The sequence below is a fragment of the Artemia franciscana genome, chromosome 12 (assembly GCF_032884065.1).
Source record: "Artemia franciscana chromosome 12, ASM3288406v1, whole genome shotgun sequence".
NCBI classification, from domain to species: Eukaryota; Metazoa; Arthropoda; class Branchiopoda; order Anostraca; family Artemiidae; genus Artemia; species Artemia franciscana.
Window position 1 is genome coordinate 3,322,206 of NC_088874.1, and position 15,103 is coordinate 3,337,308.

At 33.7% G+C, this 15,103-nt stretch overlaps 1 protein-coding gene across 1 annotated transcript in view; it reads left to right on the forward strand.

Moving 5' to 3' along the window:
• Positions 1 to 425: 425 nt before the first annotated feature.
• Positions 426 to 15,103, forward strand: part of LOC136033588 (uncharacterized) — a 109,445-nt gene continuing 94,767 nt past the window's right edge. Inside the window, exon 1 of the mRNA XM_065714361.1 lies at positions 426 to 655. The gene's annotated coding sequence lies outside the window, so the exon portion shown is untranslated. The remainder of the gene's footprint in view (positions 656 to 15,103) is intronic.

Here is a 15,103-nt window from a genome sequence, read left to right on the forward strand (position 1 = left end):
AAATACCATATGTTCGGATATTTTGATATTTAGTCTTTCTTTTTCCCAGATATTCGAAGACGTCACCTTGACAAGCCTGGAAGTGAATCCCTATCATTAGTTTTTTAAATTTGGTCACTATGGACATAAATAATGCAAATAATAGCTTTTATAACCATTTTGGGCTGACACCTATAGTCAACTAACCATTCCAAACCGAAGATACGTCATTGTGTATAGCCAGATAAAAAACTTTAAATTTCATATGTACGGTATTTTTTTATTCAGTGTTTCTTATTTCGGATAGGTTTTTCGAAGAACTCACTTGAAAATCATCGAAATTTTGATCCGATATTTAATTTTGAAATTTGTCATCAATGTAGCCTATGTAAACATTGTAAATAAAACTATTTACAATCATTTTACACTGACAATAATAACCAACTTACCTTTCCAAATCGAAGATATGGCTTTTTTATAGCCAGATAAAATACTACAAATTCCTTATACGCGGTTGTTAAACGTGTGTTAATGGGGCGGCTCTCCGGAGAAGCGCGTTCTCCTCGGAGTGGTTTATTTGAGTCGGGTAATATTTAAAAGTGATCAGATGTGGATACTAAGTCAATATTAAGGATTATATCTATAAAAATCGGATTACTTGTTAAAAGAAATACAGGTAATTTATTCATTTCGTGGGTATATGCTATATTCTTGCTCTGTACTTTTTTACTAGACCTAGGATAGTTTTGAAACGCGATAGAATTACGATTCAGTAACGCCGACTATTTACCACCTGGGAAAGTCGTTGGCTTATTTGGTAACAATGCAGTTTATCCACTCTCCTGAACTAAACGCTAGGCTATACTTGCTTCATTAGCCTACGTTCAGAAAATTCCATTTATTAAAATTTCAGAGGCATATGATGTACAAACTAAAAGAAAACACTGAAACAGTAAATTTTTACTTTATAGCAAGTAGTATTTTTCCAAAAAATCAAATTATCATGTTCCTTCCATTCCTATCCTTTTAAAAATCATTTCAAAAAATATTTTGGAAGACTACGCTAAATATTATAGGCTAATCAGTCACAGATCAATGGCGAGTCGAGACTGCAGAAAATCCATTTTATCAAAGAATTTATGACGTATGCCTATCACTAGATTTTATGGAGATATATATTAATAAGACTGTATATTGTACAACCAGAAGGGGGGCAGGATATCATTGTCAGAATAGCAACCATGATTTTCGAAGAGAGTATAAAAAAAGTGAATATAATGGTAATAATTTTATTTTATTAGAAGCCTATTGGCTTAGTCCTATTTCCTATAGAAGTGGGCAGCCACTAATAGGATATCGTTGTTGCCTCAGAGATTCAAAACAATTTTGTTAGGGCTTCAGGTGTATTGTATATCTATTGGCAAACCTCAAGAATAGGGACATGTTAGAAGGAAACTAAAAATTCTAAAAACTACTTTAAACGATCATAAATAATTACTTAGGCTACCTCATTTGTAAAGACACATTACCTCTTTTACCTGGACTCCCCCACCCCCAATACATAAATCACGGGTCACTTTACATACCCTTTAAAACAGCGCTACTCTTTCTTAGGTCGTTCGGGCAGCGTTCTGCAAAGTGTTGGCGTTCGCCGTTCGCTACTGTAAAACAAGATTAGAATATATAAAGAGCACTTAAGTTGACGGACTTATCGTCCGTCGATATCGTTCAGGATGCAATTCTGATTATGGAGATAAGTTTGTTTCTTAGCTATCTAAATAGTCTTTTAATATAAACGTTGTGTGCTGTAGATTTGTTTATAGGGGGTGTGGGAGAGAGAGAGGGGGGTGGTGAAGCAATACGCCTTATGAGCAAGTAAAATAAGGGTACTTATGTATTATACGAGAAACACGCAAGAAGTGAAGTTTGGTTAAGGTAAGGTTAGGTTAAACATCAAAAGATGTTGCTTCTCATAAGAGTACATCGTCATGGTGTGTCAATTGACGCTCTGTTTTGTATTGGGCAACAACCCCTTGTCCTGGAAAAATACAATTACTTGTTCTTCGGTCCTTGGTAAATCCCAAATCTTGATTTGAACATCCATGGAGAGACACTATATTATGTCACTATTCATTGCAAACTAACCAGCTATTGTCCTATCTGATTCCCCCCTCCCCAATTCAAAATATAAAAATAAGTTTTATTCAAATAGTGTTCAAATTCTTTTCGGGTTTCATTTAAGTGTGTCTTTGTCCTTTACCGCTCTTTCTGAAAGTTTCACTTTTATAATTCAAATAGTGTCCAAGTAGCCTACATCGCAGTGTCCTTTTGGAAAGGAAGGATAGAGGCAGATATTTGCCTAGCTAAAAAATTTCTTTCTAAGATAGCGAAAAGCCACTCTTTTACAGTGCTAATCCGTTTACTTTGTCATTCCCCCGGGAAAAGATACTTACACCCTCATAACAGCCAAATTACGTACACACATAGAAGAACAAATGTTTTTGAAAATGTTGACCCTAAAAATTCTGGAAATTGCTGTAAGTTTTGATGACGATTTGCCTATTTGGCACTTATCTTTTAGGCCTAAACACTCGAGAATTTGGATCTACAAGTATGGGGTCGAAATAACTGAGACGCTTGGGATATGTATATATATATATATATATATATATATATATATATATATATATATATATATATATATATATATATATATATATATATATATATCTGGGCTATATATTTGCAAACTGGGGTGTGTGTGTGTGCTAAGTATAGCGGGGTTAGATGCAAAATGTAACCTAATCTAACCGAAATACCAGCTAAATATTTATAAAAAATATAGCTAGGATGTTATTGTAGCCGGTTACTGTCAGATTTTATAGATCCAAATTCTTGGGAGTGTATTGGCTAACATAAGTACCGCCTATTTTCTTGGCTTTTGAAGTTTTGCCCCCCCCCCCTCAAGGTGTATCCACCTTCAGTTCTGACGTCAATATCTGCTGAAACAGGCTTAACAGCAGTAAAAAAAACAAAAAAAAACGAAGACATTGCTATGGTAATTTTCCACAAGCTGGAAAGTAAATTGAACGAATTTTCCGATTTAGTTGAGTTTTCCTTCTTAGTGTTAATTTGAAAATAAACAAAAGTTTGGCCAAAATGTAATGGAAAACATGAGGACATCGGCAATTCCCCCCTCCCCACTTCTCCTCGAAGACCTAAGATATCACGTAAATGAAACAATGAGAAAATTAAGGTAAATTTCTCGATGTTTCTCCAAATTTGTCGATGAAATTTGCTGGCTAAAAAACAAACAAATACCACTCGATGGACCTTTTAAGGCTCTTATCAAATCTACTAGTTGGGATTTTCTTTTTGTGTTTTTTTTAAATTTCCATTTGTTTTTGTTTACCTGGATATCTATATCTCTTGATTTCTGTTTATTGTCATTATTTCATGTTTTTATTATGTTGGCTCTTGTATATCTGTTTAGTAATCTCATGTTGCAATTTCGCTTTGCTCAATTTGCAGGTCTGCTGTCATAAGCTTTCAGTTATCTTAACAGTTATTAAATACAACTTATTGACAAGTTATCAAATATAGCTTATTGGCAAAATCTTTCCATGCAACAGTAATAAAATCGATTTCCAATTATATTTGTCGTCGATAATTTATGATGTTAATCTTTTCAAGCTGTTAGCGATTAAGCGAATTTTCTTGGAAAAAGTGATTATTGTCAATTTTGAATTGTTAGAAAACAATATAAATCAATTGGTTATTTCGTAGCAGACTAAGGACTGCGACGGATAGTGATTGAAGAAAAATATAAGTTTGAACTATCAAAAGATAATACGAACAGAATATACAAATTCTACCCAAATGTCTTATTTATGGACTGGAGGGATATTAAAAGCAGCGGTTCGACAAGCTGCTGAATAATCGTTACAGCAGTTTATGCTATTAGGAACTGCACAATAATTATTTTTATTCAGAGTAATATCTTTCACAGACTTTTCATAACTGTAGAGAAATAAAGAGGGCAGTCCCTTAGATATCATTTGCCTTTCCTACAGGATTTCATAGAAGACAGGACCTTCCAGAAATCAGCTAAAGAGCTCTTCTCTGTGGAAAATAATGATCTGTTTTCAATCGTACCTCTTCTCCTTGGGAAAATTTCTTCCACTTCCTCCAGAGGGTGGCGCCTTGCTGAGCCCACACATATGGGGTCCCAATTTGGTCCAGATGATCTGTGCTCGGGATAATTTTGTTCAGGAATCTACTTTAGCCTATATCTCGTTTTGACGAATCTTCAGAATCTCATGAGGCTGTAATTCGTGCACGCAGAGGATCGTATTCAGTGCGGGGGGGGGGGTAGGTGGTTTCCCGCTTCTGGAAATGTGTGTCCGACATTTAAAAACGTAATAAAGATGAATATAAGAAATTTTGATGTTTTTTTAAAGTTTTTTGTAAACTCCCCTCCCGGGGGGGGGATGAGGTTTAAAAATATTTTTGAACTCCCTCCCAAGGAATGCTAGATACGATCCAGCGTAAGTGCATAATATTTTTTTGATTTCTAGTAGTTGTGGTAGTTAAAAAAAAATGTCAAACACGCATATATATATATATATATATATATATATATATATATATATATATATATATATATATATATATATATATATATATATATATATATATATATATATATATATATATATATATATATATATATATATACAAAATATATATATATATATATATATATATATATATATATATATATATATATATATATATATAATATATATATATATATATATATATATATATACAATATATATATATATATATATATATATATATATATATATATATATATATATATATATATATATATATATATATACAATATATATATATATATATATATATATATATATATATATATATATATATATATATATATATATATATATATGTATATATATATATATATATATATATATATATATATATATATATATATATATATATATATATATATATATATATATATTAAATCAAACTTCACTGCAATTTTCCACTCCAAGCACAGGCAAGCTTGTGTTTTCCTTATAATTTAGGTGGCATTTTGGTGCATAGAAACGAAGAGTGAAAATAAAACCAGTAGGCTTAGAATTATTTCCTGTTGGGCGTCTGAATTTTAATATTCGACTCCAGGTATCATAATGAGACCGAGTCAATTGGAGAATCCAATTGGTCCAATTGAAAAAGAATCCTATTTTTTTTTTATTAGAAAGCCGCCTGTGACCTAAGTAACGTAATCGCAATGCTTTGAGATGGTTTTCATGTCTTAGACCGTATAAGTCTTTCAATTACGTTCAATATAAACGTTGAAACTTTCGTACTGGGACCGTTGATCTTTGGAATTCAATGATTTTTACCAGCTCTATTGAAAATTTTACGGTTTGTATAACGATTTCAAGCAAGTAATAGTGGCGCTTTTCTGTTATATAAAACACACTCGAGAAGTGAAGTTTGGTTAATGCTAATGAAAAAAAATATGACGAAAATAGAATACTTTATTAGCAAAATTGTGAAAACTACAACTTGGAAATATGCTCCAAGAACGCAGTGCAACACTTTTGTTGCTTTTAGTAAGAGTTACGAGTCATGGTGTGTCCATTGACGCAGTGTTTTGGGCAACAGCCCCTTATCCTTAAACAACATAATTGTCAGTCCTTGGCAAATCCCAAATCTTAATTTGAACATCCATGGTGAGACACTATATTCTATTAATAGTCAAAAGCAAACTAACCCTTGTCCTCGAGAATCGCCTTAATAATGAACTAAAATGAACTAGGTCAAGAATCACGTTAATAATACACTTTTTTTGTCTTTGAGATGGTCAGCCGACGCCAAAGCTCACAATTTGATAATTCAAAAATGCATTCACAATTTTGCTAATAAAGTATTCTGTTTTCATTATTTTATTGTCACCAAACTTCACTTCTCGAGTGTGTTTTATATACTAGACAAGTACCGTAATAGTTAAAGGAGGGGACGAGGCCAGACAATAAACCACTTGCAAGTTATATATTTACAGTCTGTGGTAGATTTTTTTTCTCTACGCAGAATCCTGTTATCAGTAACAATTCTCGGTTAATTTCCCCAGTAGAAATAGGCTGTGGCAATTCAGGAGTTGTTATTTATAGCAAGGCCCGTCACCAAAGAAGGGGAAAAGACGGAGGATAAACAAAAGACAGTAAAAGCAAAGCATAACAGTTTAAAACATAACAAACACTTTGATAAAAATTTATGTTCGGTACCAAGATCGAATTGCAATAATCGAAAAAAGACTAACACTTAAAAACAAAATACTTGCTTATGTGAAAATGTTTAAAAAAACGTTCTATCCGTTGTATTTCGTCTTATCTGGCCCCTATGATATCTTGATTTCTTTCTTTCTGTTAAAATGTGTTTTTCTCATTTCTCGCCCACGGAAATTTTTGGGAATTTGAGTGTGAGTATTGAAAATATTTTGGCCATATTCTGGATACCGATGTAATGCTCCATTGTATAGCAAGTTGCCGCAGTAGTTTAACATTAAAAAAAAGTGATAATTTTTTAATTTTTCCGTAATTTTATGAAATTATGCTACGTAACATAATGCATTTTGGATTACTGCAGTCGAAATGTTAGCTGGCAAAAATTAGGAAGACCAGTGGTACACGAAATGGGGGGTGGGAGGGTAAAATTTCTATTTAATCTAGGCAGGGGAATTTCGTAGTAAGTGTAGTGTAAAAAAAACAACTCCATGATTTTTTTTTCCAGGGGTGGCTGCAAAAAAAATATAGTGTTTCAAAAATGTGTTCTATATGCATTTTGCTACTTTCAAGTTGGACACTTTTTTGAGAATGTCAAACCCGTTTACCCCCTGACCAGAGCCTTATATATAGGTACAATTTAGACTTATATGTCAACTAAATAGAATTTTGTTTTCTAGAAATCTTATTTGTGTAGTTTCAGTGAATATTTGAAACTATGGTATTGAGAGGTGTAAATTTGTTTCCCATTTCGTTTCTTCAGCCTGTTGTATGAGTTTAAAGTTTTTAATTAAAGAAACATCCCCCTCGTCGGAAAGGGTTCCTTTTTATACTAGACCAATTTATGGGATAGACACGTAAGCTCTGATTTTTAAGGGACAATCAGCATTTCACAAACCTTTTCAGTCCCTGCTTTACCTACATAGTCTATCAACACCTCTTATCTGTAAAATTGCTGTAATTTACACCATATGTGTGGTCTGTTCACGAATTTCGGGGATTACTGTTGTAAAGTAATATTTCATACTCTTCTAGTAGCAAATTACGAACCTTTTTCTAGGAGTTCTTAAAAAGAACGCAAATGTAGGCTACAAGCAATGGATCTCAATCAGTCCCTTGGATGCCACCAGTGGTGATGGTTCCTCTGAAAAACAAGAATACTTTAAACCAAAAGACCCTCCCCCCTCCCAACAGCTCTTCATCCTGTAGTTAAAATCGGTTTCATATTTATTTTCTTTATTAGTCTAGTTTATCAATGATATTAATTTCAGATCTGACCAACTTAAATGTAATTGTACCTAGTTCTTACGTTCACTTTTTTTTTTACCCTGGATATGTGTATTATGGCTTATTGTAAATTTTTACTGTTTGAATATAATAAAACACTTGACATTATACTACCTAAAATGGTATTTCAGCGTGTTGTAAAGTAAAATTTTAACTAATTAAGACGTTAACATATATCGCTCAAAATCTTTTTATATTTAGAAATACTTGTGCTTCAGTCATACCTTAATCCTTTTCAGGAATTCCTTTTGAAAAGCATATTGAGATGTAAATCCTAGTCTGCGTATGTCCAGTGCGGTAGACGTCTGACATTTATCGATTTACAGATAATACAGAATTTACAGATTTACAGATAATCGATTTGCAAAATCTCAGATAATTAAGATTGTGATATAAGTTCTTTTCCGAGATATAATTATGAAGGTTGATATGTCATAAAAAGAGATAGGGCTTGTAGAATGATTTTTAATAAGCCAGAGGGCGAGTTTGTGTAAGTTGATAGCAGTGAAGTATGTCTGAGAAGACGCCGTTAGTAAGACGTGAAATTTATTGACAGTTGTTTAGGTTTAGTAGCTATTTCTAAGTGCCGGCTTTTGATATAAAATGTAAACTCATGCGAATAAATAAACGCATTAAAGAGGTGAAATAGGATCATACGCCCCAAGCGGTCTGGTGCTGCAGTTGTGGTAACAATAAAAGTGTTTTATTAAAGAGATTGCTAAGCCTACGAGTGTTTTCTTGTTTACACCAGTTGAGGGGCTGACAACCAATCTCCCATTGCCAAAATAACTTACATACAGACTTGAGTTGCATACAGGCCTGATTCTTAAGATGGGTATAAGAGAAATTGAGTAAAATTTTACGTGAAAGGTTTTTTGGTACCTTGGAAAGTAGGTTAGGAGAGGGAAACTTTCAGAAATGAATTTTAACTCTAAACTATGTCCAGGCAGGATTTTCAAACTTCTATCTAGTTTTTCTCATTTCTAAGGCCTAGAAGATGGCATAGAAGACATGCTTCAACTCTGGGCAATACATTTTTTACTCTGGGAAATGTGTTTTTTCCTGAATTTTGGTTTTAATAAAGTTTTCTGCTACTCAATATTTGAAAGCATAATTCCAATCCTTTGAGCAGGATCTTAAGCCATAATGGGATTTCTTTTTTAATTTAAGAGATACTTTTCCAATTCTTTAAAATCCTGCAAGTTAAGGATTTAGCAAAGATGTGGTGCTCAGTACTGTTTCAAGTTCATAAGAGGCTAGTGCATAAGAGGTTACTTCTCCCCTGTAGAGGATAGAAGTGGACGCAAATATTTCAAACGACGTTCCCGGTACATAACTTAGCCTATGGATTTATTTCTGAAAGTATTGTTTACTGAACTCAACTAGTTTCCAAAATCTGGAATTTTCCTAGTGGGGCTGACAATGGAGGAAGTACGGTTTCCTGCCACACATTTTTCGGGGGAGGTTGTTGGGGGAGAAGAATAATAGGATAATGGTTCATTTTAATTTGCCATTGTTAAACACGATTCATAAAGTTAATAGCTTTTGCGTTGATTCTCAACTATCAGTATACTATTATGTTTCCAGCGTTTAATATTGTAAATAAAACTTCTATATCTACTTAGCGTTAATTTCAAATTCTTTCTCTAGACAGGTTCCTCGGAGAGAAATCGAAGTTTTGTTCTAAAAAAAACAAACAAACAAAAAACAAAAAAACATCAGATTTAGGATTACCACCAAAAATCGGTACATTATATTCACATTAATCATTAATGAGTTGGAAATATGTCTGAAAGTAGCTATAAGGCGTTAAATATTAACTATACACCCAAAATTTGTCTCCGGTTTCCTTTGGAATGTCTAACTTAAAATATTATCGAAACTAATTTCAGTTTTAGTATACCGGAAAAACATATTCTTCATTGTATAAAACCTGAAGTCCTGTCCCTCCAAATAGCCAAAGTGTTTTTTTTTCTCCTTTGTCCCCACTATTAAATAACTTACGAGTGCCCTCAATAAAGTAATTATGTCGTGAAATCTTGTCCATAATCGAGCCTTAGACCTGCCGCTGGATGTAAACTTGAGTAATTGGAGGGATATATAGGATTTCGATAAATACTTTGTAAATAGAATTTTATGTTTTAATGGAAGGTGATTGGATGGTAATAAAAGTGATTTAATTGGCACGTGGCTCCCTTTTTGGATATTCGATATATTTTTTTCCTAAGCCATGCTGCTGACAGGGGTTACCAATTCACGGAAGGGGGGCAGAATGTTTTTTTTTTCATAAACAAAAACAAAGTTTGTTTTCCAAACATAAGGGAGAAATTGCCTCTCCTTTCTACCGATTGGCGCTCCTTAACGCTCGTCTATTTTTAGTAACTATAAGGTTTTAGATTACAGGGCAGTTTTATTCTAGGAGAGCAGAAAAAAGGTGTTTGTCTTCTGTTATTGATAAAAGCCTTTTACAGAAATATTTACCTTACACATCTTAGAAACATGTCGTCATCATAGGCTTCATTCAAAGGGTATACAGTCTAATTTAGAAAAAAAAATGGAAACAATGGTCCTATAATGTTTTTAATCGATTCATTTTCTTACAACAGTAGATTAACTAATTATTTAATAATTTTGAACTAAAATCAAATATTTGTGGGTATCAAGTCATGGCTAATTGTAGAAAAAGCCAAGACAGATAGGCAAATTTTGTGGAAAATAATTCTTGCATTAATCCCCCTTATTAGGAATGTGTAAAAAGGATGTTAGTTCATTTGTTAATATATATTTCTCTCTATTATCCGTCCATATGTCATTCCTAAGGCAGTAGAACTAAGGTATCTCTACTAAGAACCCCTCTTAATAAAATAAGTCACTTTTGTTGCATTTAAGTCTACTAGTCTCAAAAAACTGCTGACGAATTTTAATCCTAATGCATAATATTTTTGCAACAACAAGCGTTTCAGTTCCAAATATCTAGCGTCAGCTTTTCTTTGAAATAAAAAACTAACGTTTCGAAGTAACCAAATCTCTATTTAGTTTTTCCTCTTAGAAATTCGACTTTGATCTGGCATTCTCACAATTTATGATGATACGCAAACGAATTTTTCTTTATACATGACAACACAGACACTCGACATCTATTTCGAATATTTTGCTGTATATTCGAATTTGATCTGTTAGTTTCCTAGCATACTTGATGTGTTATTTTGTTATATATGGCAACAAAGAATATGCGTAATTATTTATTTGCTGGAATATAGTTTAAGAGCTAGGTTTATGTAGATTATTTGCTGAATAAAGTTAACAACCAGTACTGAAACAAATCAAATGTGAGAATGATATTTTTTTTAAATATCTTTATTCAATAAAATATTTAAATAAAAATAATTAATATATTATTCAGTAAATATTTTAAGTTTTGTTGATAATATAATCGAAAATAATATGGTGCCTTTAACTGCTTTTGTAGATTTCCGTAAGGCTTTTGATACTGTTGAATTTAATACTTTTCTAAATAGACTAAGTGGGCTTGGATTAGGTAGTACTTGCGTAAAGTATTTTTCATCGTACTTGCATGGCCACACTATCAAAGTTGCTTTATCAGATATATTAAGCACAGAGTTTGGTGTTAAGTGTTCAGTGCCTCAAGGTTCCGTGCTGGAATCTCTACTTTATCTTATTTATGTTGGGCAGTGATTTTAGCTTTGAAAGAAATAAAAATCGATTTTTTCTCATTTATTTATGAGATAGACAGACTTCACGGGAAACCCTTAGGGATGTGCTCACCAGAAAAATCCCCAGTTCAGACAAGGATCTCAAACAAAGCTCTTTCATCCCACGAGAATCGGGAAAAAACTATTAAATGAAGATTCTGAGAAAAGCGAGCCACAACATAACCACCCTTCTAAAGGTGGTTTAGGAATATCTAATCAGCTGCAAAATTTTAGGACTATATCTGTTTGGTGCATCTACTTTTCCCAAGAAAAATTTTGATGCAAACTATTAGAAATTAATCTCTGCTTTTGGAAATCCAGATAATTGCCCTTAGTAGGATGGGGGGATTATATTTGAAATTATCGGAATTCAGTGTTATGGGTTGGTTTCCATGCTGATGCTTGTTTCCGAGTTTGATATTCGAAAAGGAATTTTTTTGAACATTTCATTCCTATTTCCAGTAAGAATCTTGCAGGGCTGATAAATGAACCCTCCCGCTAGGTTTCCCTGTATGGTGCCTGGAGTACTGTGGTCGCACTATTTTGTTCATATTTGCTATATTTGCTAAATAACTTATATGTTCCGTTTTATGTTATCCCACTCCCCTCCCTCCCCAGCAAATTATTTGGTGTTTGCATGTTCCTATCTAGGGAAATATAGAAGAAGAGCGGTTGAAATGAATAACAAGAGCTAAGAGCTCATATGACACTTGTGACGAGGCCAGAAGAGCCAAGAGCCAAGAGCTCATATACTATGAGCTCTAACAAAATTTTAAGAATCAATAGATTGATTTAAAAGGAAAATCAGAGGCTTAATGCCGGTCGGGATTTAAAATAAGAGTTCGAGTCACGATGTCCTTCAAAATATCAAAATTCATTAAGATCCGATCACCCACTCGTAAGTTATAAATACCTCATTTTTTCTAATTTTTCTTGTCCCTTCAGCCCCCCAGATGGTCAAATCAAGGAAAACGACTTTATCAAGTCAATTTGTGCAGCTCCCTGACACGCCTACAAATTTTCATCGTCCTATTACGTCCAGAAGCACCAAACTTGCCAAAGCACTGAACCCCACCCCTAACTCCCCAAAGAGAGCGAATCCAGTACGGTTGCGTCAATCACGTGTCAAAGCAATTTGCTTATTTTACCCACCAAGCTTCATCCTAATTCCTCCAATCTAAGCGTTTTCCAAGATTTCAGATTTCTCCCTCTAACTCCCCCCAGTGTCAACAGATCTGGTATGGATTTGAAATAAGCGCTCTCAAACATTATTTTCTTCTAAATATCAAATTTCATTAAGATCTGGTCACCAATTCTTAAGCTAAAAATACCTCAATTTTCCTAATTTTTCCAAATTAACACCCCCAAGCTAACCCAAAGAGAACGGATCCGTTCCAATTATGTCAATCATGTATCTAGAACTTATGCTTATGCTTCACATCAAGTTTCATCCCGATCTTTCCACTCTAAGCGTTTTCCAAGATTTCTGTTTCCCCCCTCCAACCCCCTATGTTCCCGCATCCAATTTATGTCAAAAATGGAGCATCCGAGACATAAAATTCTTCTATATAACAAGTTTCATTAAGATCCGATCTCCTATTCGTAAGATAAAGATACCCCAATTTTCACGTTTTCCAAGAATTCCGGTTTCCCCCTCCAACTCCCCCCAGTGTCAAAGGATCTAGTTGAAATTTAAAATAAGAGCTCTAAAGCACAAGATCCTTCTTAATATCAAATTTCATTAAAATCTAATCACCCGTTCGTAAGTTACAAATACCTCATTTTTTCAAATTTTTCCGAATTATCCTCCCCTCCCAACTCCTCCAAATAGAGCGGATCCGTTCCGATTTTGTCAATCACGCATCTAGGACTTCTGCTTTTTTTCCCATCAAGTTTCATCCCGATTCCTCCACTCTAAGCGTTTTCCAAGATTTTAGGTTCCCCCCAAACTCCCCCCAATGTCACCAGATCCGGTCGGTATTTAAAATAAGAGCTTTGAGACACGATATCCTTCCAAACTTCAAATTTTATAAGGATCCGATCACTCCTTCGTAAATTAAAAATACCTCATTTTTTCTAATTTTTCAGAATTAACCCTCCCCCCAACTACCCCAAACAGAGTAGATCCGTTCCGGTTATGTCAATCACGTATCTAGGACTTCTGCTTAATTTTCCCACCAAGTTTCATCCCGATCCCTTTACTCTAAGCGTTTTCTTAGATTTTAGGTTTCCCCCCTTCAACTCCCCCCAACGTCACCAGATCTTGTCAGGATTTAATTTAAGATATTTGAACCATGATATCCTTCCAAATATCAATTTTTATTAAGATCCCATTACCTGTTTTTAAGTTAAAAATACTTTTTTTTCTATTTTTTCACTTTTTTCCGAATTAACCAGCCCCCCACTCCCCCCTCCAGATGGTCAAAGCAGGAAAATGACTATTTCTAATTTAATATAGTTTGGTCTCTGATACGCCTGCCGAATTTCATCGTCCTAGCTTACCTGGAAGAACCTAAAGTAGCAAAACCGGACAGACCGACAGACCAATAGAATTTGCGATCGCTATATGTCACTTGGTTAAAATCAGGGGCCATAAAAATAGGGAGTTTTTGAGCTAAAAAAATATTTAAAAACTAGGTCCACTCTCAGGCACATCAGTGACTGAAAGTCATTGTCCCCTAGAGTTTGAAAACATCTTAGTTTGTACATTTTCATTAAAAAATACTCCGTGTTTGTATTTTCATTGAGCGAAGTTGAAAAATGACAAAATGCCTGTCAATATTTTTTAAAACACGCCCCTCCCTACATTTTCTTGAATTGACGCCCCTATGCACCCCCTGTGGAACTTTTTTTAATTTAATTTCTTTCCCATAGAATTAGGTTTTGCTCTATCACACAATATTTGTTCTTGAATTTTAGATTTTTATCCATTTTTATTCTATATTGGTATCCTTTTATATTGCAATATCCTATAGAAAAGCCAAAACTTTAGTTCAACAGATGCATGAATGATGGCTTTTTCTATCCCTTATAAAAATTCAATATTGCAAGCCGTTATGTTTCAAGTTTAGTAACCGCTGAAAGAGCCTATTTCTTGGTTCATTTGATATATCTCAAGCGTAAATAAAGCAAAAGGTCATCCAAGGTACCTTAGAAAATGAAAATAGGTCCAAAATATTTCCTCCTCATAGTTAAAACCTGACTGACATTAGTTTGATTAAAAATTTAACAGAAATTAGGAAACTACAACAGCGGCTCCATTTGAAATTTAGGTTTACTTATAATTACGAAAGTTGTCTTACTAGATCATTGAAGCATTATGCGCAAAGGCGTATCCAGGATTTTATTTTCAGGGTGGGGGGGGGATACAAGATTTTTAAGACGAATCAAAATGTGCATGTATGTATGTTTTTAAGTGTTTACGAGTTGGAGAAAATATTTTTTGGGAGGTTAGTGGTTTCAAACCTGCCTGGTAAATCCCCTTCTCTGGATACGACCTTGGTTACAGGATTAGCGTAGGAAATGTTATCAAATATTCTCCTAGTATTTTTGATTGTATTATATAGTACTTAAGCAAACATATATGCTAGTTTACTCTTCTTCGCTACTGGGAGAAGAGGGAGGGGGCAAAATTTTGAGTCTTCCGGATTTTTCAAGCTACATTGCTCCATAAATTTGAAATTGGGGTTCCCTAAAGTAGGAAAAATTTAAACCTGGAAGATACTTAATGTTAGTTTTTAGTTTATTCAACTACCGAGGACGTAAAAAAAAAAAACAAAAAAACCTGGACTCATCTTA